The following is a 16,838-nucleotide window of genomic DNA, read 5'->3' as shown; positions in this document are numbered from 1 at the left end:
ACAGCTGAGACAACAATGATTTAAAAACCGGGTAGAGTGCCAATTAGTTAGTTTATCAAGACGTTTAACTATTCGCCCAGAGTGGTAGTTTTTGCTTCATTTTACCGTTAACTTGCAAATAATATATATTTCCCACTTTCAATTTCCCCAACTTGATGTATTGCCTTGTGCCATTAACACTTGTAGATATTTATTGTTTGATATTTATTGTACTCAGGTAAAGAAAATTCACATACGTAAAGTAAATATATCCGTCTATAAGGATAAATTTACAAAGCATTCCATACTTTCAGCTGCTACTCTTCTCTTAAATATATGCGTGTTCTCCTTAAGTTCATCATATATCATAAATAAGCAGGATCGAATCTAATATACATCGCATAGCGTATGAGAGACGTGACTTTTTTTTTCTAGAATAAAGTTAATGTAAGATGTAAGATGGTATGTAAAGAAAAACAAATTTTTATGATGTAATTAACCAAATTTGGTCTATAATTAACTAAATTTAGTTTAATCAATTTTCAACCGTATGTAAATATATGAAATATATCATCGTAAATGAAATAAAAATCTTCCCTCGCTAAACTATTCTTTCTTTTACAAAATATTATTAATACCATTTAGCTTCGACCCACACAAGTTAATTATTCAGTTAAGCTGTCAGATGAAAGAAGAAAACGAAATCTTTCTCTTTACAATTTCGGTGTTGGGTTTTTTTTTTTTTTTTTTTTATTTGTATTTTCTTTCTTTCATATTTAAATCCTTTAGCTAATTAATCAATACGATTTCCATATATGAGGATTTTTTATGGATTTCTTTGTCAACCTTTTTTGGTAGTAATATAAACTTAGTCAACTTGCATACGAGTAAAAAGTTTATTTAAATTTTCGTTAACAAAGTAGACATTTCAAGAAAAATAACATGTGTTACTCTGTCATTCGCATTGTGGTTTGGGTTTTTATATTGTTTATATATATATATATTGTTTTTTTTTTTTTTATTTTTGCTTAGTTTTTGTTTTTGCCTCTTTTTTTATAATTTCGAGTTAATTTAGTCTGTTTCGTGGTAGTAGAACATGAATTTCACAGACCCCGCTTAAAAGTGTTTGCCATGTTTTTGTGAACTTTTATTTTGTTATTGATTTATTTACTTGAACTGTTGAACGGTGTTGGTGTAGCAATGACATGGAAATCAATTATAATGTAATGAATTTTTTACCTAATATTTTTTGTTGACGTTTCATGGTTAAAAATTTTTCAAAGAAAAAACTTTAGATAGATATATATATATATACCTATACCGCACATATTAACAAAATTCGCTTTAACAAATTTCGTTTATGATTAAATTCGACTTGACCAAATGTGAAATAGTCAGAAGTTGCAAGAAGATCAAGGAAATTTGCTAATAAGTCGAAAGAAGTCCTTGAATATTGTTGGCCATTGTAGGAAAAATCATTTAAGTAGAAAATCGAGTTAAAAGAAGAGCAAATTGTTATAGGATTAAAACTCATATTGCAAAGAGAAACTTTACTTCATGCGGGAAGGGTTCCAAAAATTCACCGCCGGACAAGGAAAACACAAGATGTATTGGAAAAAGGGTATATTTCAATATGGACACCGTATAGGTCGATACCGTGTTATCGTCTATGTTTAATCGCTACCGCATCATACCACCAAACTTTTCAAAATAGCTATCGACCCCAGACTGTATCTCTTCGTCATTAGCGCCGAAGCTTCCTTTAAAGTTCGAGGATAAAAAATCCGATGGAGACAGTAAATCCGTCAGAGAGGACAAATGAGAAAATAATTCGGCCCTGGGAACTAGAACAGTGGCTCGTCTTCGCATTCTTAGGCTAAGACTTTCAGTCAATAGTTCAATTGTTCTTTCACCTCAGATGAAAACTGATGGAGCCAATATTCCATCCTTGGTTGTAAATCGTCGAACACTTGAACGATACATCCTTACGCCTTGGCTTCACTATGAGTAAAAACGTCTTACATCAACACTCCCAGTCTGCATACGATGAGCAGCACTGTTTGTAATGCCATCAATCCACGACCATCCAAAACTACTTTGCGAATGTATCTCAATAATTCTAGCTGGTTCACCTCATGTAGACGACTACTACCATGGACATCTTGGCAGCCTGTAAAGCCTTCTTTAAACTTTGCCACTCAATAGATTTTTGCTGCGAAGAAAAAACGCCGATTGCCCAGAGAAGAATATAACTCGGTTTTAATATTGGCTTTGTGCTGGAACCTTCCAAATGATTAGTGTATATTAAATAAAGATCACCAATTTTTTTTTTTTAATTCGTTCACTGTCGACAGCTCTCCCCGGAAGATTAAGCAGCATACCGTCTTCGAAAAGGATATCTTGCCTTGGGACTTTCAGGTATTATTTGGAATTATTACACATTATTTACATTTTTTAAATGCTAAGGTAGCGAAAGTGCCATTAGACCGTGTCTTTGAATCGAATTTTCTATTATGTTTAGATCATCGGCATTTACTTATTCTACAGAATCTCCTTAATTCAGAACGACAATAATGCCTAATTATTATTCAAAACTTGTCCTTTGCAATTTTGTAATTATAAAACAATCGATTCTTAGGAATTGTACTCCTACGATCTGCGACTGTAGACAAAATTTTACATATATTTTGTAAATGTCAAAACTGTTCTCATATTCAAAGATTCGTTCTCGGGCCATTTAAAGCTATGAACATCTTGATCGCCAGGAGAAGTTAATATCAATAAAATATTTCATTTAAAATTGTCTTGTTTAAGCGACAAAACTAACTATCTGATCTACCTTAACAAAAAAAACCAACAGCCTTAGTTGTTAATGCGCTAGTTCTAGAATTTCCTCTTTTGGCCTAAATAAATTTCAATAATAATAATAATAATATTATAATAACTATAAAGCCTAAGATTTTCTTGCCTGTTATTAAGCGGATATGAAAATCTTATATAAGAAATATCATAGCATGATTTTTAAAGCAGAAGTTTAAAACTCTTGTAGCATATTTTAAGGCAAAGACTCAAGGCGTAATCAATATACGTACTCTTGAATTAATTTTAAAAAATTTTGCAAGAGTAAATTTTCAATCCAAAATGTTTCCAACTTATTAATACCTTCAGTGTTTTGCAAAGATCTCATCGTCAAATCCTATACATTTTCAGATGCAATTGCTTGCCAATTTACTTGTCAAAATAGTATTAAGTCTTATTTATTATATCGTTATCATGACCGACTTAACTACTTTGAAAACCTTATGGCTTTCATTTATTCAATTGTTTGCGTATTAAAGTTGTAACAATCATATCAATTTCATTTATCATTTCATTGTTAAGCCCATAACTGGTGTGTCTTACTACTATCTATCGTTAATAATTAAAATGCACTTAAAATTCAATACAAAAAAATTAATCATGATTTATCTTAAATTACCAACGTTTGATTTATCAAAATGCATACAATGAAAATAAGCGGCAGTTTAAGCTCTTTTCGCAATAATTGGCACGCTTTTCGATGCAGACAAGCAAAAAAAAAAATATATATATATATATATATATATGCATACGTATATGAAACGATCGGACAGTTAACAACGCAACATACTTTTAAGCATTTCTATATGATATAAAGGTGTGACATCAGCATATTATCAAAATTCATATCAATAACTAGGTTGAAGCTGTTGCAGCGAAAGTTTAAGCCCTTAGAAGATGCATGACATTCTTAGCAATTCCAAAATTGTGAAAGGTCATACTATCTATTAATTATTGAAAGAAATTATTTTATTATTACAACCTACACCACTTCTGATAAAAGAGCTAATGAAGTTTGTACAGATGTATGCAACACCTAAAGGTACATGAGTTACCCACCCTCACCGTTTATTTTAGCGATCGGTTTGGAATCATCTTCGGAACCCTTTTGCGAGTCGATCTAAGTTTGTATGTCCGTCGGTGCGTCTTGTGTCTAACCCACAAGTCGTAATTGTTGAGACATTTAGATGAAATATGTGCTTTGGCCCAAGGATGAACGCAAACAAAATTGATTCGGATCGAACCATTTTTCCGACAAGTTCTCATAAAATGCCTTGTCGTTATATGAATATTCGTAGAGTAGCGTAGGGCACTTAATGGTGTGTCGTGGACTGTTTATACTTTACTTTTATTAAATATTGTCTTCTCTTTATTAAATTTATTTCAATGTGGTCGTGGGTTCAAGTCTCAAGTGCGGTAGAGTTTCTAATAAAATCGAAAGCCTTAGATGCTAGTGCTTTAAGACCTTAGTCTTAGAATTTATTCTCCGGCTAAATTTATAATCATAATAATAATAATATTTCAATATGTGGACATAAGCACAAACTTTGTAAGCTTCAAAATTTCGCGACAAAAGTAGTATAGCAGCAGGTTAAACTGATGTGCAAAATTTGGATTGGATGACTCCATATTTGGGATCCCATCTTATGAAATCTAAGTAATGGTAACAAAGCCTGATTTTTAATACTTCTGTCGCGTACAAAAGAAATAAAGTACACTTGAAATACCCGCAAAGTTCAAGAGATATATTTATTCTTTTATTTCTATTTCTACGTTCACACGTCTTCTTTCTTCCAACACATATGAGAGAGAAGCCAATATCGAATGAACTGCTTTCAATGTGCTTGTGATGACAAAGAAACGACAAACTCCACCTATACTTGAGCTGTCGCTTTCATATGCCAACTTTACCCCAAAATTTTGTAAAGAATAATAAGATTTTTGACAAGAAAATTAATTTAAGTAAATTTGCCCTAAAGCAGCTTTCGACTCTTGCTGTATAAAACCTCTAAAGAAAAGTTTACCTTTAAATGGAAACAAAATATAATATTTTACGCCAATTGGTGTATGGCACTTAATATTCGCCCTTGCCCGGCTATACAGTTCTAATTTACTATACCTTGCATCACTTTTGGTGTAGAGTATACTAAGCTTGTACTCACGTATGTAATACGCAAACGAGTTTAAGCTTTCACTATACTGTATGTCATCATAAGCCTATCTGTCCATTTGTCCCTCTGTCTGGTGTTTGTCCATGTAAATTTGTGTTCAAGCTACAGGCCGAAATTTTTGAGATATTTTAACAAAATTTGGTTTGGATCGGTCCACATTTTTGACCACTCCTCATGGAAAAAGATTGCAATTTTCCAAGTTTCTCGACAAAACTCTCTCCGTAATAGTGTTTGGTCATTCTATATTGGTATGAAATATTGAGTTTGGCTGGGACAATTTTTCGAGACCTCTCTCAAATAACCATTCCTACGAAACTTGAATCTTTATATGGTAAAAAGGTGTAATTTTTAATGTTGAAAAGTTCATAATAATAATGTTTTCTTCAGGCCTGACAATAAAAGTTGAAAAAGGAAAAAAAAAAGTGCGGTCCTCTTGTTCCAGAAATCTTAGGGAGTAAATTTTCATCAAGGACTCATTTACCTCCGGAATGAAGACCAGAAATTTCAGAGGAAAAACTTCTAACAGATATTTAATTTTTCCCCTTATGTTCTCAATGGATCAAAGCATCTGTTAAGTCAATTGAAAAATTTACAGGCTTTGACTGCCTTTTAAAACCCCACACATAGTTTAAAAGAAGAAGAAATTTGCTTTTATAATCACTACCAAAGGACGGGACATATTCAGTAGAAAGTATAGTACACACAGCAACTTCAGGATGACCATGCGCCCCTCTGGCCGTTAGAGGTACCTGCGGTAAGAGATATCGCCTTCAGATTTGAAAATGGCTCAACGATGCATCCCAAACTGCCGTGTAAACTGCGAACAACTTCGCTTTCTGAGCATTTTGTTCATTACTCATTACTTACAAACGACAAGCGATAAAAATTTTCACTTATATACTACAAGTGTGGAAATAATCAAGCGATCCCGTATAGAGTAGGAAAGCTTAGATTCGGCATAGCCGAGTATAATTTTCTTTCTTATTTCAATATAAAATTCGTACTCTAATAATAGGCTACACATCTCTGCTTATATTAGTTCTACGGCAATCCTGTTAAAAATTTAAATCAATTCCTATCTCAATCTATAAAGACGTGGCAGTTGCACGAACTTAAAAGAGACGGACAGATGAACAAATATTTCTTTAATATTGGAAAAATTGATTCAGCGCGATACGCTAACCAAGTAGATATACGTTTTTTATTTTCTCTTTAAACTTTCCATACGAATGGACAAATGTAGTAAACCAGTTACTTTGGCTGTAGATATAAGAATCGTATTAAAAATAAAAACCTTAATCTATTGCAATTTTCCTGAGTAATTTTACGCACCGCAAGACTACTGGTCTTGACCTTTTTCATATAGAAGATCATTAATAAAATTATATATAAATTATGATTTGTAAACTAAAGCCACGATTACGTGCAATTTAGAGGCGGTTTTTTTCTCTCTTTTTTTCATATTTATTGATTACTTTTAACACGCACTGTTTGTTGAATGCAATTTGTAAGGTTTTTTTTTTCGGTTTTTTTCTTTTTTTCATTTTATTGATTTAATTTTTTTTCAAAGAACGTGACTGTGAGAGTTGTGTGTGGTAGAGGTTGGTGTTGTGGATGGTGTTAAATTGATTTGTGCCGCTTTTTTGGCGGCCTGTATTAGTGTTCAAGTTCAAAATTAATTTTAAAAATAAATTTTTCTCTTTTTTTTTCTTCTTTATATATATATTTAATTTAGCTGAGAAAATGTTATGAAGGTAACGAAGTTGTTGTAGGTAAGCGTGCGAAATTTTGTTGGCGACATAGTTGATAACATTAATAAAGGAATAAATGACTCGATGATGAACGATGTTGATTAATGATATTGAATTTAATTTTTACATTTAATTGGTTATTTATCGTCTATCTTATCATGTATTTAGGTTATCGTTACTAAGATTGCTTGTTCTACTTTTTCGTGTCTATATCATGTGTACCCATTGAAAATCTTGAAAAGCTATTTAAATTATTTTCTTGCAATAACACTAAAAATGTATTATTCTCCCCCCCCAATATGTACATGTATACATACATGTAATACAGGTATACATATATTATCACAATTTCTCTTTAGTTTCTCTAAGCATAGTTACATGAGTTCAGTCGGGGTTTATTTTATTTTATTTTTTTTTTTTTCTCAATAATTTACACCCATATATCTAAGTCATTGATTGCATTGGTCGCATTGGTTAGTAATATTGCAATAAATTGTTATACCAAATTGAGGATATAGCCGCCATTTACTTTGTTGTTGCTTATACTTAGCTTAGCTGTTGTACTAGTTTAACTATTATAGTTTAGTTTAGTGTGTGTTTCTGTGTAAAATTGTTTTTTTTGCTTGTTGTGTGTTTGTCGCAATTGTGCCATCAGTTTATACAGCAGAAAACAAACCACTAACACACTAATTTCCTTAAATGTTCGCAACAAGTGTTTTGAACCAACATATATCTACCGATTGTTGCTATTATTTTATTTTATTGCTAAGAAATCGCAATCAAATAGATTAATTGCTTTAAGTTCACTTATATGGTATAAAAATATGTATATAATATAATAATAAATGAAATAAAATAAAATAAAAATGCGATGATTTATTATAATTATGAATAAAAGGGCTGTTGAGCTATGATCAATTCAACTGAATACAAAGGTAGTCTAAAAAATATTGCGCCTTCAAGTAATCATAATTCAGAAATCCTTATTTTAATGAAATAACTTTGACATTTGAAATTAACTAAATGTATTATTAGGCTTAAAAGTTTTTCATTTATGCATACTACATGTATGCTACACGTACACACAATTGATTTATAAATAACTTTAAGTCTCCGTGTGTTTATTTAATTTATTCAATTTTATATCTTTTGAATAATTTATAAATTTCATTTATAATCAAATCTTGCATTAATTTTATGCTTACAGTCAACACCAACGTTGCGTGCCTTCATTTGTTGTATTAAGTACATCTGCTTATTTAGCCATTTTCCAACATTGTTACAGCATGTTTACGCTTGCACTTCCCACACATTTCATTATTTAGCACTTTGAAAAATTTCAAAATTTCTGTAAATTGTCGTTAAAATAATTGCAATTTTCTATTTAAAACTATCTCTCTCAATTTGCTGAATGATCAAGAAAATACCAAAAATTCCAAGCTAAAAACAAAAGACTTAAGCAACATACTTTTTCTTATTAAACAAAGTGTAGATTGTTGAAGAAGGCATAAAACATTTTGTTTCACATTATTTCTTTTATTTATAACTACACGGTCAGACTTGGAATTTTGTTATTAAAAATATAATAACATTTTTCACGCCTATATACTTATATATATGCATACATAGGTAGATTTGTCGGCAAAAAAAAAAATGTTCAAAGCATTGGACACATACATGCATAATTATCCAAAATATTCCAGGTGGTCAATGCATTTTTACATGCTTTTATAATAAATCATTTACTTTTTAATAATCGCTTTTTGAATGCTTGCATTGCCTCGTTCCGCTCACATTGTTTCTCGCATAACGAAATAAAAGAGACAATTAGATGACAATGCAGACAAACCAGAAGATGGGCGATCCCTCAATTCAATCCAATTACCATAAACTGCTAGTTTTCTGAGAGGACTTGTAAGATCATATATATTAAGTGAGAGACTTAAGAACATTACAACAGGCCTCAGCTCATCATTAAACACGCTACACCACTTCACTTAATAGATTTATTCATATAACAACCTTTCAAAGGGGAAGTGGGGTTAATAAAAGTAAAATATGAACAAATAAAAACACAATAGTGAGCCACCCTATGCTACTCTACACTTAGTCTTATAAATACATTGGAAAATAAGCCTTTCTATGAGAAGGGGTGAAAAAAGTATCCCGATCCGGACCATTTTTCACAAATTTCATTCTTCGGCCGAAGCACATCAGTCTCCCAAATTCTATAAATTAGTTCTTTTTATTATTAATTATATTAAATATATAAATTTAAAATTCAAACTTCAAAAATTTCGGCCTGTAAGTTAGACTTAAGCGAGCAAGGCGAACAGATGGATAAATCGATTCAAAAAGTAATACTGAAACCGTGAGTCTTTCTCAAGTCCTTTTGGGTACCACAAATGAACCTTGTAGACCTTCATTGCAGAGTTAAAGTTTGTGCTCTCAGCAGACGTCACCGGCGCTTGTTGCGTTACGAACTCGTCAATAAACAATTATTAATCATATTTGTTGCCTCACACAAATTGCTGATTACTACCAATCAGAATTTTTGTGATTTTATATCCAAGCGATTCCGCCTCCGCGATATATTCCGCATTATATTCATCAATTGTTATCCAGGTCTTGGACTATTGCAATCACTAACATAAACAACGCTAAATTTCTGCATGTGACTGCTCAACGGCCGCCGAATGAAATTTAGAGAGACAGCACAGCCTGTGAGAATGTGCAAAACACAAGCTTAGCATATGATGAATGAAAGTTTAGGAATGAGAAAGCTGATCCCAGGTTGAGTATTGGACCGACTCGCAAGTGTTGGCAGAGTTCCACGAACGGAAGTTCGATTCGCTCATCCCTCATCAATCAGATTCCCCGAATTTATTAACTGCTAAGAAATCTCAAAAGAAAAACTTTTAAATTAGGCGATGAAGCCATTGTCGTAACTGAAATTATTCTATAAAAAGATTAATGAAATATTAAAGAACAATCGACCCGATTTTATTACTTCTGACGAGAAAAGTCGAATTTTGTACAAAAAATAATATTTTTTTACTTGCCATCTTCTTACATCTCAGACAGCCCTCGTAAGCTAGTTTGGCCAGACTCGAACTGCGATGATCAATGCAACATTGTTTCGCATTACTGTTCTTCATTAATAGGTATTGCAACTTGTTTATTCTTTTAAGTCAGTTTAAAAGACTTAACAGTTTCATGCCCACATACAAGCGCAAGACTAAGCTATAAGTAAATAGTTTTCAATAAGCCGTTGGAGATTAATGGAGTGCTTCAGCAAGCATTTAAGATGGTAAGAAAAAAGTGAACGTCACACTGAGGATACTCCAAATATAGGCTTACCAGAGACTATGACATTGTTTTAAAGACAACTATTAAAATTCAATGAGAGTATCGAAGCGAAGAGAAAGAAAAGAATGCGAATGTCCTTATATGATCAGGTATATACATTTTGAAGAGACCAACAGGAAACAGTATAAAGTAAATTTTTTTCATTACTAAACGCTAGACTCTTCAACCCGAAAAAAAACTTTGTTAAATCCTATGACTAACTTTTTGTTACAATAACCTACAAATTCGAACTTTCCAAACAGACATACCTCGATTTTATATAAATATATATATATATATATATATATGTTTTTTTTTATACTTTTTTATTTTATTTATTAGACGGAAGAAAAAAAAAAGCTTTAATAGAATGTGATTTGACCCATTTGTAGCTACACTTTTGTGAGTCAGCCTTTGGTCACTGACCACCAGAGGTTATAAAAAAAAAAAAAAAATAAAATTATAATAAAAAAAACGTTTTCATGCCAATATATTCTTATATTTTTCACGAATTCAATCAAAAAATGCATAATACTTAGAAGCAAACAATAGCCAAAGAATAAAGACTCGTTTTTTCCTTTTTTTTCTTTTTTCATGCATTTAAGATATTTCAGCAAAATAAACTTTGACCATAAGCAAGAAAAGCAAAAAAACAGGAGAGAAATTATATACGATTTAAACCGAATCTTTTGATATCTACCAACAACTTATATTGTAATGTAGCGATGCCAACAATGACAGTTAATGCAGTTGACCAGATTATTGAGGGCAGATCCCCAACGATTTCAATATCCCAAAAAGGTAAAGTCAATGATCTAGGGGCGAGACAAGTCTCCGCGATAAATAGCAAAATTTGTGCAAGAATCGTAACGAGCACCCATCGTAACGAGATGCCTAGCTCTGCATTTTGTTTAGAATCGACGGCTAATGAATTATCTAAGCAAAGCTGGAATTTCTAATGCAGTAAATAGAAGACGGAATTCATAAGTGGAATAAGCACTGACTAAGGATGCACAACACTTTAAAAAGGATGCGTTCAATAAATTTCTTTAAAAATGTTAGCAAACAAATATATCTTTTCTTCTTATTCAGGAAACAAAGTGCTCCAGGCGTAATATGATAAGAAGGCATTCTAATCTATATCACTATTCCTTCGTACAACATTGCAAATATAGGTTAAATGGCAAATGCTTATGCATTTTCGGTTTCATGGAAAAATCGATGAAAAGCTTGCTTACCTTTGTTCGAAAACATGAACTTGGCCATAAACTTTCGGAGCGTAATTTTTATGAGCCATAAAGAAGGGCATACTCGGAAGTTGTATTTTGGGTCTGTGATAGATTTTTAGCCAACCCAAATCGCGTCCAATAAATCATCCCTTTTGATTCATCCAACATTGATTGGCATCAATTGCTTCTTTCTTTTTCTTATCAGGCAAGTCTGACGCAATGACTTTGCTTATTTGTTGGTCTGACACAAGCGTCAAGACATTTAGGAAAATTACAGTTTACTTAATACGTCTTCCGCTTATAGTATTCCAAATACAATCTTTTGCTACCAAATACCAAGCACATAGCTTACTCTACCTACCTAAACTAAACCAACTGAAGAACTTATCTGAAGTTATGAAATACCCTGACTAATAGTTGAAACAAGATTTGTTAGTTCTAAATGTCATTTCACAGAATAATAGAAATGAAAAAAAAAACCTATGAATTTTGATCTACCTACCACTTTTTAAGATTTTTCTGTGAGATATTTTATTATTATGTTTGAGAGGGCGACGGCGAATCTAAGAAATATTTTAGGTCGTTTTTGTTTAAAAAGTTTAAAATATTTCCGGGAAAATTTTGTAATCAGAGTTTCAGACGGAGACAAACAAAATAATTTGCTTTTGCTATAAACGTGGCTTAAATATGCATACAATCAGTTGTTAACCAAGAAATTTGTTTATCCTTTTTTTTTCCAGTACCAGTTATGACGCAGAAAATTTCTTCCATTTTGTTTTTTTTGCCAACCTATTACTTAATATGATTTCCGTTATGGAACTAAAGTCAGTCTACACGGCACTTACAAACACATAAACGAAATGTAACTTGTACACGCCCATGTGATGGAAAGGTTGACATACGTTCCTACATATAAAAGTGACAAACATAAGCCTGAATTTTCCTAATGCATGAATATTATGAAAAGACTTAATAGCATATAGGATAAATTATTTTAGAAAACAAGGGACAATTTTAATAATTGTGGGCGATTTTATGGATAGCTAAAGTTAATTTTCAAAGAGAACTTAATGACAAGTAAAGCGAAAAGCTTAAAAACAACTTAGCTTTTCGTGAAAGTTAATAGTTGTGCAGCATCAATCCAACACAAAAAGATCAATGAAGTAAATCTATCACATCTAAACACACTTTCATATATAGATATTGTTATTATATACATTATAAACCTCTATGTATATTAATTTATTGAACAATGTTTTAAAGAGAGAAACTATATGCATGTGTTACATTATTGAAAGTATGGAAAAGTCTTACCTTGCCAGCAAAATACGAGGCCTAATTACCTTTGCCCTCCTTACAATGCAAAGTGTCTTCGTTACAAACTATTAGGTAAGTCCATCGCATGTCGTGCTTGCTTTTCTTATATATATCTACACATATATATATGCAGATAAGAACTTTTGTGTTGAGTTTTTTCTTAAGATTCCCGCCAAAACTGTCATTTATCTTCATTATGGCAAATCACTATGGCAAAGCATGAAGTTGAACCCATTCCAGCTATATTTTATGCACGAGGATTGAAGCTAAAGTAAAAAAATCCGTCTGATGTTTCTGAACGAGGTCTTTCTCTGTCTCTCTGAAAATGACTTTCTTTATATCCATCTATTTATTATGTCAGAAGTTCGCAACGCCCAGAAGGAAGCTTCAGAGATCCTGCAAGGTATATATATTTCTGATCAGCCTCAAAGTCTAAGGACGTCGTCGTTCTATCCCTCTGTGTAATGGCTGTTGTAAACATAAGGCTCTCTCATACAGGTTAGTATTGAAAGTGGGCTAAATCGATTGCAGGACAGGTCTACAATATCACGAATAAAAATAAAAACTTGATTTTTTTCAGATGAGCCATAAACTACAGCAGATAAATCTCCAAAAATCTGAACGATGCTGTAGTACCTGTATAAGAATGAGAAAAATTTACCAAAATTTATCAAAATTTAATTTTTTTAATTTTTTCGATACCTTATAACGCCCGGAAACAATCTTCAAATAACTCCAAGTTTATTCTTGAGTATTGTCAGCTTCGGAATGCACCTGAACATGTTCGCCCGTTTGCCTATCTATCTATCTGTGAACATCTTTTCTCCTTTTTACTCGTAAAGTAAGACACATACGTATAAATTTCCGTTTTATTGCGAGAGTAGAAAATATCAGCCATGCCCTCAATATTATAGAATATGAAAATTTACTTCTTTTCCTCCTTTTTTGGGTCACAACCGAAGTTACTTATTGACAATGAAATTTTCATTGCAGTTAATGAGCGACGCTACATATGTTTCTAGATGCTTTATACGTACGGTATGGTGCCGTGAAAACTTAACAGCACGATCACCCAACGGCACACAGAATGAGGACATGTACACTCAGGCACGTACTGAGAACGATTAGTCGTCGGGTGCCAAATATATATCGGGAATATCCCTCCACTTGTGAGAGCGAGGCTCATTTAAAACCTCTGTCTTTGTTTGTTTGGGTCAAACACCCAGTTACAACGCAAGTTCACATCGAGCGAACAATCTACGATTTGGATCAATCATAGTCGCCGCGAAACTTCCGTAATGGGCTGTAAGACTCTGCGAAAACATGATTACTGAACGAATTAGATGATTGGGACTGAGACGAGATCCGATTTCAATAAAATCGTACAATATCCTATACGTCTGATGTATATATTTCCGCATACATATATATTGTATTAGATGTGCTGCGTTCATTTTTTCCGAAATTTTGGATATAAATAGCTTTGGTATTGGTCCTTGTACGATAGAAATTTTTGTTGTTTACAAGCTTTGGTTCAGTGCACATCAACGTGTAAAGAGGTGGATTTCATTTACGGCTTTGAGTTTTTAGTTTCTGTTTTAAACAGATATCAATTGGAAAAAACTGCACGTGAATCTACCGAAATTGTTAAGCTGGCTTGGCTAACTTGAGTCTTGAGTCTGAAAGCTTTGAAGCTTGTTCCTTTGTAGGAATTACAAAGGTATGATAAACTTAGTACACCTTTGCTTTTGCATGTAAAAATTTAAAAATTTAAAGGAAAAATCTAAGCTAATCAAACAAAGAAAACAAACTTAACATGCACTGGTAATAAAAATGCATGATTTTATATTTTTTAGCTTTTCATTTATTTTATTTATTTATTTATTTTTTTTTTTTTTTGTTTCTAATACATTTCAAGCGTCCCGCTTATAAATCTTAGAACTGACCAATCAGTTCTTTGTTACCATTTTCTTGTTATTAATAAAATTCGGCTTTTTGTTTAATGTATGTGTTTGCATGTATATGTGCATATATAGGAACCTTGTATTAAGAGAGGTTGGTGTCAAATTGTTAAATATCGATTTATTACTTTGGCAAATATCGTTTCATTTTGTTTATTCTAATTTATGGTCAAATTCTCTCGATTACAATAGAAATTTGTTGTAAAAAACTGTGATTTCATTTTTTTTTTTTTTGCTTTTCCTCTCTACCAAATGGTAATGGTCTTTGCCATGTGCTAAGCAATAAAATTTGTACATTTTTGTTAATGAAGCATTTATACTGAACAAACCACTGTAACTAAACGTAAACACTTAGCATTTGTGGGTGGCTTACTTACTTATCCCATAAATTTATTGATTTATTATAATTGAAAGTTAGTTAAGCACAAAATAGCAAAGAAAAAACGCATTTGGAAAAACTTTACGATGATAAATAATACGAAAGAAAATTTATTACTAATTAACGTTACGTTGTCAAATGTGCCGAAAAAGATGCGCTTGCTGAACATCAAGGTTCGACAATCGCCTATATATTTGTATGAATACTTGAACCAGGTCATTATTTGCTACCGATTTTAAGGATTAACCAGAAAAATGAAATGAAATTCCTTTCCTTTTTTCTATTCGCAGCTTGGCTTTGGCTTTTCAACGAACCACATTCAGTTCCAAAATTGACCTAAAAACTTTAGTTAAAAAAACTCTCAGAGTGAAGCCTATCTAGCAGAACCCTTTAGAAAAATGGCTCATATTTTAATTAGGTTGTCGATCAGTCAGTTTATACAAACTGGTGCAATGCAGATAGTACACCAGCCACTCTCCAGTGCTTATAATTATTAAAAATTGTTAAGGATAAGGAGGATTTATTCAAATTTATCTTTTTGCTTGACATTTCCACCTCATGGCCCTCAATCGTTTGTGATGGCGAGAGCAAGAACTTTAAATTTTTAATCGATAGCCATCGGCAAACTTTACAAGTGATTATAGTTCGCTCACATTCACGTACACACTAACCTATAACTTCTAAAGTATATCATCTGTTCATACGGAATTCGCTGGAAAAGGATCATCGTCCGTCTATAAACCCATTCATAATACGCAACATATTGTTATTATGTTATTAATCTATAGCTAAATATTTTTTGCATCATTCAGTCCAAAAATTGTCGAGCACACATTTAATTGTTGGCTTAAGATAATCCTTTACTTTTATTGTACCCCAAATCACTTGTGCAATAAGGATATGCTAAGTTTGCGCAACCATGTACAATGCCCAGAGCATTGAGATGGACCCACATTTTATTATACCGATTGATCAAGAGTTACTATCTAATTCACTTTCTGAATCAATCTAAGCTTGCCTGTCTATCGGTTCGTCTGATGTGTGTGTCCATTTCGTCTTCTATTTAACGAAACTTAATTTTCGAGAGAGTTTAAAGAAAGTCGGCACATCAATTTGTTTTAGCCTAAGGAGGCATACTGTTGAAGATGTCTCACTTCCCATATAACGCCTTATTTTGGGAAGTCATTACATTATTTACAACTTTTATTAAACCGATCTAATCTTGCCAGTCCGTCTGTTCGTCTGCTGTTCCTGCAGATCGCAATTTTTCATATATTTTCAACCTCTGCCCTCGTAATGCCTCGTTTTGAACAGTCCTTAGGTAGAACAACTGTGTTAAGTGAAGTAGTGTAGGGTATTTAATGGAGCGCCTTAGCCTACTGTAAACTTTTCGCTTGTTTTCCATATCGCTTGGTACGGCTACGTACAGAGTGAAGCGAAAATAAATGAAATTTTTTTCATTTTTACGTCCAATTCCAAAAGACGTTGCTGCCTAGTGCTCGAAGTAGGCGTTGCAGACCGTAAAAAACATAAACGCTCAAAGCCAATAAAAGGTAATGAGATGATTTATCCATACCTGCCTGCCAACCTTGTGGTTTTTAATAACTTATTCTGAGAAAAATCCGAAAAGACAAGTGAAATTTTATATATAAACCTTTAGGCCATAAACACAAATAATGTTTGATTCTTACGTGGTACACGACAAACATTAAAAATTGCAATTCATAGAAGGTACTAATCCGAAACGTGGTGCAAACATTTATGAGTATCTTCCAAAGTGTGCAAACGGTTGTGTTAAACCAATCGAAGTGCTTGCTTTCCATGAAACGTTGTTCATTTCATAT

Source organism: Glossina fuscipes, unplaced genomic scaffold, assembly GCF_014805625.2.
Source record: "Glossina fuscipes isolate IAEA_lab_2018 unplaced genomic scaffold, Yale_Gfus_2 280, whole genome shotgun sequence".
Classification (NCBI taxonomy): domain Eukaryota; kingdom Metazoa; phylum Arthropoda; class Insecta; order Diptera; family Glossinidae; genus Glossina; species Glossina fuscipes.
The sequence above is the reverse complement of the archived record's forward strand: the minus strand, read 5'-3'. Positions refer to the sequence as shown.